General features: G+C 50.5%; 1 protein-coding gene across 1 annotated transcript in view; it reads left to right on the plus strand.

Moving 5' to 3' along the window:
• The window catches only part of PABPC1 (poly(A) binding protein cytoplasmic 1), a 1,472,855-nt gene that overhangs the window by 998,470 nt on the left and 460,731 nt on the right, over nucleotides 1-13,654 (plus strand). The window lies entirely within an intron of this gene.

Consider the following 13,654-nt stretch of genomic DNA (forward strand, 5'->3'; position numbering starts at 1 on the left):
TTGCCCTCCAAACGTTCCAATCATTTGTCAAACCAGAGACATCACATGTACACGCAGACATGACAGTCTTGTGGTACATATACAAGCAGGGGGGTACCATATCCCATCTCCTGTGCAGACTAGCCATGCATATCTGGAATTTGGCTCACCACCTAGATATATCCCCCCAGAGGTGTACATCCACTCCAGCCAGAATACTGTAGAGGACACCCTAAGCAGATCCAGAACACCAAGCCCACAAGTGGATGCTTCACAAGGGATGTCTTTCTGGACATTGTCCACCAGTGGGTATTCCAGAGATAGACTTAATGTTTTTTGTGTTTCATTGTTGCAGTCGTCACATTTTGGTCATCTGCCTGCAGGTAGCCCTCAGCCAGCCTGAATACCAGAGTCTTCGGATTTCTGCATCGGATGCTGTCGCTTCTTCCTTGACGTCAGGGGTATAAAACATGCAGCCGACACCATTACATCAGTCTTTCTTGCAGTGCCTGAAGCAGAAGCAGTTCGCAATTCCGGTCGACCGACTCCTGAAAATTTCATTTTTGAGTTTCAGACCCGAAGTCTTCAAAAAAGCTAAGTACCCCGTTGGAGATACTTTTTCTTGCTCTAACCGAAGTCAGTAAAACTTAATTGTCTTACCTCTGGAAAGTAAATACCTCATAGAGCTTTTCATTCTTACTGCATCCCCTGTTTAGGCTCAGACCACGACGTCCCTCGTCGGTTTTGTGACTTGTTCAACGCCCAGACTATTTGTCGCCTGGCTATTTTTGCAGCTAATTAATTTCGTACTCGTTCTATGTACTCCAAAATGGCTTTGTCAAGCCATCCGACTACCGATATTCCGAAAAAATGTAAGGATAAAGACGGAGACAGGCCGCATAGGTCCAAAACTGCCAACGACGCTTCCGTTAAGCTAGTCGCCAGTCCACCAGTACTCAGGCGCTTTCGCAGCCCCTGATACCCGCTACTTCAGATTCGCAGGCCTCTACTGAGACCCATTCGAGTCTGGTATGCCGCGAGATGCTTCTTCGACTATGGAACCTGCAGATGTCTCTACCTTGGAGGGGTCTGGAGCCGCTGTGCAAGCACCGGCTTATGAGGGTGTATTCAGGCCTGCAGACATTCATATTAAACATGCACCATCTTTTTCAAACAGGCCAAAAACTCGCACCACGCCTAGAAAACCAATGACCAAACCGCAGGCTCATGCCCATATACCTAAAAAAACAAATTCTTAGAATGGCTGAAGACCTTATTACCTTAATTAGGGGAAGCCAGCCTTTCCCCTCTAAGAGACCTAGAACTGATTTTTGACCTAGACCTGATTTTCTTTGATTCTTATGATCAGGAATCTGATATTTCTGCTCCTTCTGATTACCTGGATTTGCCCTTATCTACTTTGTGGATTCTGATGCAGAGGATTCCATTCCCTCTGCTTCCACTCCCGAGGATTTTTCTTTCAGTGAAACCGATCACACTCTTAGGGAGTATTTCTACTGGGAAAGCCAGGATTACTCTGAGTCTAAAAAGAGACTTAGGGAATTCTTACTACTACCTCAACACAGGCCTTTAGCTAGCCCTCCTTTTCTGGACATTGTAGATGATGATTTCTTGGAATCCAGCCTTACCCCAGACACTTTACCTCCAGCTCCCAGAAAACCTGACAGGTACTACAGAGTACCCGACTCTCACAAGTTCCTCTTCAAGAACCTTCTGCGGATCCAGATACCATTTCCCAAGGACCAAAAGGCATTAAGGCTACTTCTGCCAAAAATCCTACCCCCTCTGATAGAGATTCTAGAGCCTTGGACAGGTGCGGTAAGAAGGTATACACTTCTGCTACTTTGGCCGTTAGGGCATTAAATTGCCAGTTTCATATGTTAAAATGTCAGCAGCATGTTATGGGGTGACTTAAACAGAAAATGATTATGATTCCTGACTGTACTGAACATAAAGAACTGCAGGATTTAATGCATTCTGCAGAATAAGTTGGTAAACATACTTTGCAATGTGGATTGGACGCTTTAGAAGCATCTTGCAGGGCTGCTGTCACTGGGTCTGTAATTAGAAGGCATGCTTGGCTTAAGGAACAAAACTTGCCAGATCGTGTAAAAGCTAAATTACTGGATACTACCTTAAACCAAGACCACATTTTTGGCAACAAAGCAGAAGTCCTCCTCAAAAAGATGGATGAAAAAGCTAAATCTATGCAAACTTATAAAGATTTCCTACAAGTGCAGCCTCCCAGATTCAGTAGGCATTGGCCTTCAAAGAACTGGTCCTTTCCAGTCCCCTTCTAGGCCTTTTCAGTCCAAACCCAGGAGCAGCAGACAACCTAGGCTACAGTCTCAAGCTACGCACAGACCTAAACAGTGGGGGGCTCCCACTTCCAAAACAGGGAGTAGTAAGCCACCCCCTTACGGAAAAATGGCACAATGACTTAACCTTTCCAAGCCCAGCTCAACTACCTGCTCCCATAGGAGGAAAGCTCACCCTGCATGCAAAAAACAGGGGAACACATTACCCTGGACAAATGAGTTTTGAACATAGTTTCCCAAAGATACAGATTGCACTTCCACACACTACCAACCCCAAATGGTTGGCCAGACCTACCCCAAATCAATGGGCAGAGGCCCAACAGCAGGTTCTCTCTCTTCTCAATATCAGGACTATTCAACCTGTCCCAGCAGAACAAAGGGGACAAGGTTTTTATTCAAGACTTTTTCTGGTACTCAGAAAAGACCGTTCCTGGTGTCCTATCCTGGACCTCTCTATTTTCAACACCTTTCTGGTAGTTCCGAAATTCAAAATGCTAAACTGCAACAGCTTTTTCCCATGCTAGCCAAGGATGCCTGGCTGGCACCCTAGACTTTAAAGGAAGCTTATCTGCACGTCCCAGTAAGGGAATCTTGCAGAAAATTCCTACGATTCAGGGCAGGCTCCATGCACCATCAGTTCTCTGCACTTCCCATTAGCTTATCTACAGGGCCCATGGTATTCACAAAGTGTGTAGCTCCAGCCATTGCATTTTGCAGGCAGAGAAATATTCATATTTACCATACTTGGATGGTTGTCTTCAGGCAGAAAGCCAGGACTTGCTATTACAACACTTCGTATTCGTAAAGAAACTTCTAACCTCACTGGGGTACACCATCAAAGAAAATAAATCTCACCTAGTACCCTGCCAACAGATTGTATTCCTGGGAGCAAGCTTGAACAACTTCCCAGATGGCATTCCTCACTCCAGTGAAACAAGTTTATTTGACAACCTACTTCAAACTATTAGCCACAAAACCCCAGCTATCTGCAAGGAAAATATTGCAAGCCCTGGGGTTCATGGCCTCTTGCATTTTACTAATTCCATATGCAAGACTGCATATGAGGAAACTCCAATGGTATCTAAAAAGCTTATGGTGTCAACATTCTCAAGACCTGGAAAACAATGATTTCTGTCCTTCCTTGTATGAAGACAGGAGTTCCTTTGGTGGGCAGAGGCCTGCTACCACAACAAGGGACTCCCTTTCACTCTATCCCCTGCCGCCCAAACCCTAACAGACGCATCAGACTATGCATGGGGGGCTCACATGGCAGAGCAGTGCATTCAAGGCAGATGGAACCTGAGACAGATGCACCTGCAAATCTTTGTTTATAACTTCCATGATGATACGATGTTCTTAGTGTTTCACTGTTGCAGTCATGACATTTGGGTAATCCTGCTGGCAGGTTGCCCTCATTCGGCCTGAATTCCAAAGTCTTGTGTCCTGTGTCGGCTGCTGTCGCCCCTTCCCTGACGTCTGGTCGTCAGGGGTATAAAAGAAGCAGCCGACGCCATTTTCTTTAGTCTTTCTTGCCGCGCGGTGCCCGAAGCAGTTCACAAGTGCCGGTCAGCCAACTCCTGAGATTTTCGTGTTTGAATTTCAGATCCGAAGTCTTCATTAAAGCTAAGTACCCTGTTGGGGAAACTTTTTTCTTGCTCCATACCGATGTCAGAAAAAGTTAATTGTATTTCTTGTGGAAAGCAAATACTTCATTCTTACTGTATTCCTTGCCTAGGCCCTGACCATAACGTTTCAGGTTGTCGGTTTTGTGCTAGATTTAACCAACGCACTATTAAGCATCGGTATGATTTTGCATTAAACTACTTTGGACGCAGGTTTAATTATCCAGAAATGTCATCTGATAGCCATCCGACTACCGGGGTTCACAAAAAATGCAAAGAAAAAGATAGGCAACCGAGGCCCAAAACCGAAGCTTCTCCTAAGCCAGTCGCCAGTTCTCAGTGAGGTGCTTTCGCAGCCCCTGGCGCCTGCTACTTTAGAGTCGCAGGCCGCTACAGACTCCCAAGTGGAGTCGGCTATGCCGCTGGAAACTCAAGGTATTGGAGCCTCGGACAGTATTCCTTCAGATGGGTCTGGAGCTGCTGAGCAGGCATCTGCTTCTGAGGGTGTATTCGGACCTAAACATCTATACATTAAACCGACTTCAGCTTCAAAGGCAAAGACTAAAGCACCTTCGAAGACAAACAAAACTCAAGAGTCGCATGGACAGGCCTCCATGCCCAAAAAACAGATGCTCAAAATGGCCGAAGACTTGATTACCTTGATCAGGGGTTCCCATCCCTCTCCTGATAAGAGGCCTCGGCAAGAGACAGACTATGAATCTTCAGATAAGGTTTCTGTTTGTTCTGATTCCTCTTCTGACCAGGAATAATTCTCTTCCCCCCCCCCTATGAGGATTCTGATGCTGAAGAATCTATTCCTTCAACTTCTCCTCCTGAGGACTATTCTTTTGGGGAAACCTTACATACCATGAGGGAGCATTTCCACTGGGAGAGCCAAGATTTTTCAGAATCTAAGAGGAGGCTCAGGGACTTCTTTTACTACCTCAACACAGACCTCTAGCCATTCCACCTGTGTTAGACATTGTAGATGATGTGTTTTCAGAGTCTAGTCTGACCCCTAACTCCTGTTAAGCCTGACAGATATTACAGGGTTCCTGACTCTCTCAAATTCCTTATCAAAATCCCTGCTGCAGACCCAGAAACTATTTCACAGGGTCCTAAGGGGGTTAAGGATTCTGCTGCAAAAAACCCTACCCCCTCTGACAGAGATTCAAGGGCACTGGTTAGATGGGGAAAAAGGTTTGCACATCTGATACCTTGCCTTAAACTGTCAGTTGTTATGTAGTCCTATCTCGCCTACATTCTTACCCATGGGTTCGGAGCCGTATTTACTAGCTCAAAAGTCTCTGGCTGGGCTAAGAGGGTATCCCATAGTACACTGCTTTGCATCCCCAGATCTCGTTTGCCGCTTGTAGAGCTGGGACGTAGTCTCGCTTGGCTGTTGCTAAGTACTCTTTTTTGACTTATTTCTCTTCAGAAATTGGTTGCTTCATACTTCAAAAGCTATTTTAATAGCTATTCTTGTTGCAGTAGTTGTGTTCGTGTGTTTAGTAGTGTTTTTGTGGTATCCCTAACAGTTCCCATGGGCTAGGCCCATTTTAGTTAGAGGACCTAGTTCTCCCTTAGTGAGTAGCTAGTTTGTTATTGTATTTTCCTTTGAGAACCGTTGAAGTTAGAGGTGTTCTCTCTGTATTCTCGTTGTTGTTGTTGTTTAGAGCTTCGCTCTCTTTGGTACTGTCTAACTGGTGGGCTTCCTGCCCTTTTTTGGTAATTAACTGTGGTTTCGTTGTGTGCTTGCACCTGTTAGAAGTAGTTAATTCTTTGAATATGTCTAAGGATCAAAAAGAACTTTAAAGAAGGCTTTAAAAAGCGTTCAAAGTGCGGATATAAGATGTCCATCATGGATGGACACTCTGTGTTTACTGTCTTGGAGCCATCCATTTACAGGAGTTGTGTAATTTTTCCCACGCCTTCAGTCCTAGGGTGCTCCAAGAGAGGAAAAACAAATTGATCTTAAAGGGACTGCTTAAACCATCTTTCGAGGAGGCTATAGATTCAGCTCCCAGTCGAAATCTAAGTCCTGCAAGTCCAAGAAAAGGTCTCTGGCTCCATCAGCATCTCCGGAGCCTCCGGATAAAATTACCATATTGGATACTGCTTCCTCGGCTCCACCATCTTCAGGGCCGCATGAGGTTTCTGTATTGAGTGAATCAGCGCCCGCTCCGATAATTCTCAAACCCATTCGGAGCCGGTCGCCGAGTGTCGGACATGGTTCACCAGATAAAAGGTCTCAGTCTCCATCCATCTCCTCCAAATCCTCCAGGCTTTCCGATTTGGATGTGGATAGGGTGGTGCAGAGGCTCCTGCAGTCGCCTGTGTTGGCTAAATTGTTTTCGGCTCCGACCCAGTCGGCTCCGGTGCCAATTCCTATGGTTGTTTCATCGATTCCTCCTCCGAGCACATCCGTGCTGTCAGAGCCGGTATGTTCCGCTCCAGGTGATGTTCCTGCGCTGGCTCCGATAACCCCCTTGGTTTATCGGTGCTGACCTCTGCTCCGACCATGTCTGTTCCGTCCAGAGGGTTCGAGACTCGGGTCTCCTTGGTCGGGCCCGAGGGGGATGCCTCGGGACATCTTTCGGTTCCGAGTCTTCCACTCAATGCATCGGCTGGGGGGACCCCAGTCATGGCCTTGGAGGCCGGTCGGTCCTCTGACTCGGGGCCTCGAGGCCAGGGGGGGGCCCTTCGAGGCCATATGGAGCGCATTGGCCAGGTCGTCAGCTACGTCACTCGGGTCGGTCATTCAGTTCCCCAGCACTCCGGCGAGAGCTTCTGACATCCACCTGTCCTTGGACAGCAGAGCACAGGCCCTAAGGATACCCCCACGAGCGGTCCCCCACTTTCTGAAGGTCCCTCAGAGCCTGTGCCTGAGGAACCTCCCGGAAAGAAATTGTGCAAGAGGAAGCACATAGACTCCCAGGACGTGTCTCTCACTTCTGATACTGACCTCGAGGAATCGGAAGGGTCCCCCAAAGTCTTCCTCTGATGTTTTCTTCTCCGATATCCTGGAGATACTGAAACAAAGAGGAGACTGGCCTTCCAAGACCCCTTCCGAGGAGGAGTCTGTATTCCTTAAGGCCTTTGGCGCTCAACCTTCCGCCTCCTGGGTGTCTCCACACTTCCATGAACTTCTTGACCTTATTTGTCGAAGGGTGTGGGAAAACCCTGATTCTGTGGAGCCAGTACCTCGGCACCCCAACAAATTCCTCTCCGCCCCCAGGGAAAAGAATTTCTGACAAAGGGAGTCCAGGTAGATGCCATGGTGGTGGCGGCAGCCACCCAGAAGGAAGTTGCAGAGTCTTCCTCTTCGGTCCATCCTCCTAACAAGGAGTCTAGGACTATGGGACTGGTACGGGAAGCGTACCTTGTCTTCAGCCACATTCACCTTAAGGTCGCTGAACTACTTATCTCATTTCACTCTGCTCCAGAGAGATCATCTTAAGGAGTTAGGAGATACTCTTGCGGGTAACATTCCTGAAGCGGTGGCTCAGACATTCAACGCACAGGTTTCTACCTTCAACTCCATCGCAAACTCGTCCATGCGACTCATTTTGTATGTGGCCGAGGGAGCGAGTAGAGCAGCCAGCTCAGGTGTAGCCCTTCGAAAGCAAGCCTGGCTGCGCCTGTGTCACTTTGCGGAGGCCTTCAAGTCTTCCTTCACTGATGCCCCTTTTGATGGTTCCTCCTTGTTTGGGACCAAAGTGAAAGACACCCTCACCAGGTGCGAGCAAGAGGGAAAGACCCTGTCTGCTGTAGGGGTCCGTTTTTCCCCTCCCGTCTAGGCCTTACCCCAAGGTTCAGCGAGGGGGAAAGATGTGGTTCAAGAAATCACAGAGGTTTTTTCCTGCCGCACAAGGTGAATCCCCCTTCTGAGGCAGGGGAGGGGGGAGTTACTCAGGTAGACGCCCCAGAGGCAGAGGGGGCCCCCCGCAGTTCTGGGGACCGCGACTCTTTTCGTGGCTCCCCATACTCATTCCTGAGAGTGTTCCCGACTGTGCTTATCCGGAGCCAGTCCGGGGTCGAATTTCCTTGTATCCGGAAGCCTGGAAAAACATCACCCAGGACCGATTGGTATTAAGGATAATTTCCGGAGGTTACACCATTCCATTCTGTTCAGTACCCCCTCCCATCAGAAGGATCCCAGACGTTCCACCCAGTCAAAGGGATCAAGCAGCCTCAGGGGTATCTCGGCTGCTAGAAAAAGGAGTCATCCAACCAGTCCCCTCAGACCAGATCGGATTAGGGACTTACTCAAGATTCTTTTTGGTGCCAAAAAGAACAGGGGACCTGAGACCCATACTAGATCTCTGTCAACTCAACCATTACGTACACAAGTCCAAATTCCGTATGGTCACCCTACAATCTGTTCTCCCATTGTTGGGAAAGGAAGTATGGATGTGCTCCATCGACCTGAAGGATGCTTACTACCATATCAAAATGGACAGGGCATCCAGGTGTCATCTACGCTTCCGGCTGGGAGCCAGACATTTCCAGTTTCAAGCCTTGCCCTTTGGTCTCACCACAGCCCCCAGGGTGTTCAAGTGTATGGCAGCAGTGACGGCTCACTTGAGACGTCAAGGATTCCAGGTGTTTCCATACCTGGATGACTGGCTCCTCACCGCCCCCACCAGGCATCTACTAATTCAGACCAGGGACACTACTTTCAGTCTGTGTCACCAATTAGGCATTACGATAAACTGGAAAAAATCTGCCTCGTTACCCTTACAGTGTGTCACTTTTATAGGAGCAGAGCTGGACACCATTCAAATACAAGTGTTCCTACCACAAGAAAGGATCACAGGGTTGCAGCAACAAATTCTCACACTGATGCCTCTGAGACATGCGAAGGCAAGACCGATTCCTCAACTCCTAGGGACCATGGCAGCTACGATCATGTTGGTTCCGTTAGTGAGATTACACATGAGAATTCTTCAATGGCTTCTCTTTGTCCAATGGTCTCTCCAAAGACTTCTGCTATCCCATCCAATCCTATTGACAGACAAATGCAAGCAGGACCTCCGCTGGTGGCTGTGCACCAACAACTTAAGCGTAGGAAAACCCTTTGATCTGAAGTAGGAGATTCATTTGTCAGCAACCTGTGGGTATGGATCCGATATCGGATCCGAACTGGCATGGTTATCCAGCTATGGATCCGAGCTCCTAGCTCCTCCCCTCACCCATAATGCCCTGCTCTCCCTACATGACCTCAGATCTAGTTTGCCGCTTTCATGGTGACAGCTTGATCTTTGAGCTCCTACAGCTAAGTGGAAATTTGTTATTTTCTAAGGGTTTTTTCGATCTTTAAATAGTATATTTGTGTGAAAGTTTTAGGTTTCCCATATTTTTAAACTGTTTTTGGTTAATTTACTAAAAATTTTTGTGTAATTCCCTCCCCTCGCTGGTAGCGTAGTTGTGTGTGCGTGGTCTTTGGGGCCTGTAGTGTGTCTGAGTAGTTAACTTTGGTTAACTTGTTAGTTTATATTTTTTTCTGTTAAAAAAAAAAAAAAAAAAAATGTCAGAAGCCCCAAAGGCGATTTTCTCGAAATGCTCCGAGTGTGGCAATAAGCTGTCCCCTGCTGATGGCCACACTCTGTGCGTTCGATGCCTTGGGGTTGAACACCTCACTTCTGGTTGTTCAATCTGTGCAGGGTTCAACCCCAGGGCATTGAAGGAGCGGAGGTCGAAGCTGGTCTTGGCGGGACTTTTGCCCCCGGACTCGGCCTCCGCCCGTTGGTGATTACCGCTCCTGCGGTACCTGCTCTACCTGCTCCCTCCTCCTCCGGGACTCAACCTCCCTCACGGGTTGGAGGACAGGGAAGCTAGGAAGGAGGACCGGAGAGAGAAGCACCACAAGCGGCGGGCCGAGACCTCCGTCTCGGCCCCGCCGGTTAAGCGGGCTTCTCCTCCGGCCTCTCTAGCTACTGGTTCTCCTACTCCTCTGCTCCGGTCCCCGACCTTTTCACCAGGACCTGAGGAGGAGGAGACCCGACCTCCTTCGAGGCTATCGAGGCGGTACTCAAGGCCTACCTCTGTAGCCTCTTCGAGGTCTACTTAGTCTTTCAGACGCCGATCTGGACCGGATGATGCGAAGGTTCATCCAGGCCCAGATGCAGATGGGACTGCTCCTGCCCCCCCCCCCCTGGGAGGGAGCTCGACCCCCTTTTTCAAGCCCATAGCTCCTTCTCCGACCCGCTACCCAGGTTCGGAGCGCTCTGAGCCGATAGTACTGGCTACTTCGGATCCGACCCTGCCCTCGAGTGTGTCGGATCCGACCTCTCGGAGCTTTGGCCCGAGTTTCGGATCCGAGGGACTCAGTGTGCCTTCGGCACCGTCTGTCTGAGCGCACTGGCCCCTCGGATCTGAGAGGCTCTGCGCCGGCTCCGATCCACTCGGATCCGAGGGGGAGCCAACTGTCGGATCCTTTGGTCGAGGCCGGCTCCCCTTCGGCTTTTGATGTAGTGGAGAGGGCTCTGTTGAGGGCATCCGGACCCCCGGCACTTGCTTCGGCTCCGTCCCGCACTCTATCTGCTCTGGGTCAGGCTTCCATCACCCGGCCACTGGGACAGCCCGTTTCGATGCCCCAAGCAGTTCCTGTGGAACTAGACAATGCTTGCGAAGGTTCCTCGGACAGCCCCCCCCCCCCCTGAGGAGGCACCTCGCAAGCACACGTGTAAAAGGAGGCACATAGACTCCCCCGAGTCTTTAACTGAAGACACGGACTTGGAGGAAGGGGAAGGCTCCCCAAGATCACCCCCCGAGGATGTCTCCTTTGGAGACATCATGGAAATGCTTCGTATAAGAGGTGGGTGGTCTGCCCCAAAGTCTTCGGACGAGTCCGTGTTCTTGGAGGCATTCGAAGCGGGCCCGTCTACCTCTTGGGTGTCCCCTCCTGCCGACCCCCTGGTGGGCCTCATTACCACCAGAGCGTGGAAGGAACCGGACACCGTGGAGCCAATTCCCAAAAGGCCAGACAGGATTCTCAGCCCCCCCTGCTGACCGTGCCCACTGGAGTAAGGGTCCTCCGGTAGATGCCATGTTGACGGCAGCAGCCACCAAGAGGGAACTCGCCCAGGAGAGTCCCTCAGTCCATCCTCCGAGCAAGGAGTCTCTGATGATGGACCGCTTGGGGAAGCGAATGTTTAGTTCAGCGACCTTCTCAGTGAGGGCGCTCAACTATCTGGCACATGTTATTAGGATGCAGCGCGATCTTATTAAAGAATACGCTGCATCCCTCCCAGAGTCCATGTCGGAGGAGGACAAAATGTTGCACTCCACCCGTATGGCCACTCTTTGGTCCGTTACAAATACCTCTATGCGGTTGCTTTCCCACGCTACTGAGGGAGCCGCTAGAGCTGCAGGAGTAGGCCTAGTCACGAGACGTCAGGCCTGGCTCCGCCATTGCAATTTCACGGAGCCCTTCAAGGCGTCCTTCGCGAACGCCCCCTTTGATGGTTCTGCCCTTTTTGGCAAGACGGTTCGCGACACCTTGATCCAGAGCGAGAAGGACAGGAAGACGCTGTCTGCCGTCGGAGTCCGCTTCTCTGTGCCCCAGAGGTCCTACTCTAGGAACCAAAAGGGCCAGAAGAAGATGTGGTTCCGGAAGTCGCAGCAATCGCAACCCGCTCGGGACAACCAGTCCTTCCGTGGCAGAGGAGGACAGGGCGGACGCCGCCCCAGGGGCAGAGGGGCTCCCAGGAATTTCGGGTCCAGAGAACTTTTCTCTGAGCTGCCCGTGCAGCAGCCCTGACGGGTTGCCCGACTGCTCCACTCTGGAGGCAGTCGGGGGACGTTTTTCGGAGCACCTAGCGGCATGGGAGTCCATAACAACAGACCGCTGGGTCCTCCGTATCATATCCAGAGGTTACAAAATCCCCTTTCTTCGTGTCCCGAAACCAAAATCCCTCCCCGACGTTCCACCCGATCAGTGGGAGGCCGCTTCAGCAGAAATTGGCTATCTGCTGAAGAAAAGAGCCATCCAGCCCGTCCCCCCAGACCAGATCAGGGTTCTACTCCAGGTTCTTTTTAGTGCCAAAAAAGACGGGGGACCTAAGACCCATTTTAGATCTGTCCCTATTAAACCTGGCAGTTCACAAGGAGAAGTTCCGGATGGTCACTTTACAATCTATCCTCCTCCTTCTGGGAGAGGATCACTGGATGTGCTCCATAGACCTCAAGGATGCGTACTACCACATACTAATGGACAGACGGTCCAGGAGGTTTCTTCGCTTCCGGCTGGGAGCCAGTCACTACCAGTTCAGGGTCCTTCCCTTTGGTCTCACCACAGCCCCCAGGGTGTTCACCAAAGTACTAGCAGTGGTTGCAGCCCACCTGAGGCTTCAGGGGGTGCAGGTCTTTCCGTACCTGGACGACTGGCTTCTCACCGCCCCAGCAAGGCATCTACTATCCTTGGCAAGGGACTCCTTTCTTCAGCTAGCTCCCTGGCTAGGTATCACAATAAACGTAGCAAAGTCCAACCTGGCCCCTACTCAGCTGATAGATTTCATAAGTGCCAGATTAGACGCAAGGAAGTTAAGAGCCTTCCTCACTGCCGACAGAATTCGGAATCTTCGACTCCAGGTGCGGGCCATCCTCCACTCCTTCTCAGTTCCAGTGGAATTGGTCCTGAGGGCACTAGGGTCCCTGGCGGCAGCGATTACACTTCTCCCGCTCGCCCGCTTGAACATGCGGGTACTTCAGTGGACACTTCAAGTTCAATGGTCTTACCTTTCTCTTCCCCTGCATCATGCCGTTGCAATCAGCAAGGCTTGCAAGCGGTCTCTTTTGTGGTGGCTCCATTCAGGGGATCTCCTAGGAGGCCGCCCCTTTTGTGCATCTCCCCCCCTTGCCACAGTGACCACGGACGCATCTCGCCTCGGGTGGGGGGGGGGCATTTTGCTGGACGGACGGTCCGAGGCACGTGGGACAAGAGACTTCCCTGCATATCAATGTTCTGGAGATGAGGGCCGTGCTCTTGGCGTTGCAAGCACTGCAGGCCTTTCTTCCCCTGGGAACAATTGCGATTCAATCGGACAACATGTCAGTGGTCTGGTACATCAACAAACAGGGGGGAACCAGGTCTTACCCTTTGTCGGGAAGCCATGAGAGTGTGGGAATGTGCGATCTCCACCAACCGCTTTCTCATCGCAACGCATATTCCGGGTCGGTCCAACATCCTTGCGGACAAACTCAGTCGCACCATTCTCTCCCCGTACGAGTGGTCTCTCAATGCTCAAGTAGCGAAACGTATCTTCGCACGGTGGGGAACTCCTTGTTGCGATCTCTTTGCTTCTCCCTTAAACACCAAGTGCGACAGTTTTTTCGCTCTAATCCCTCCACCAGGGGATTTCCCGAGGGATGCTCTGGTGCATGCTTGGCCTCCCGGTCTTCTGTACGCATACCCCCCTCTACCTCTGATGCTCCAGGTTCTTCAGAAAGCCTCTCGGTTGGGGTGCAGAATGATTCTCATAGCCCCATTCTGGCCTCAGCAGATCTGGTTCCCTTACCCAAGGTCTCACTCAGTGAATCCACCTTGGATTCTAGATCCCATCCCGGATCTGATAACACACCCATCGAACCTACCATCTCCGAACCTGGACAACCTGAAGCTAACTGCTTGGCTGCTCCAGTTCCACTCCTAATTAGACTCCGGGTATTTCATCTCCCGTTAAGGCTATCCTGGTAGCGGCGCATAAACCC

The sequence above is a fragment of the Protopterus annectens genome, chromosome 6.part0, assembly GCF_019279795.1.
Source record: "Protopterus annectens isolate FY-2018-M chromosome 6.part0, PAN1.0, whole genome shotgun sequence".
In the NCBI taxonomy this organism is placed as follows: Eukaryota; Metazoa; Chordata; order Ceratodontiformes; family Protopteridae; genus Protopterus; species Protopterus annectens.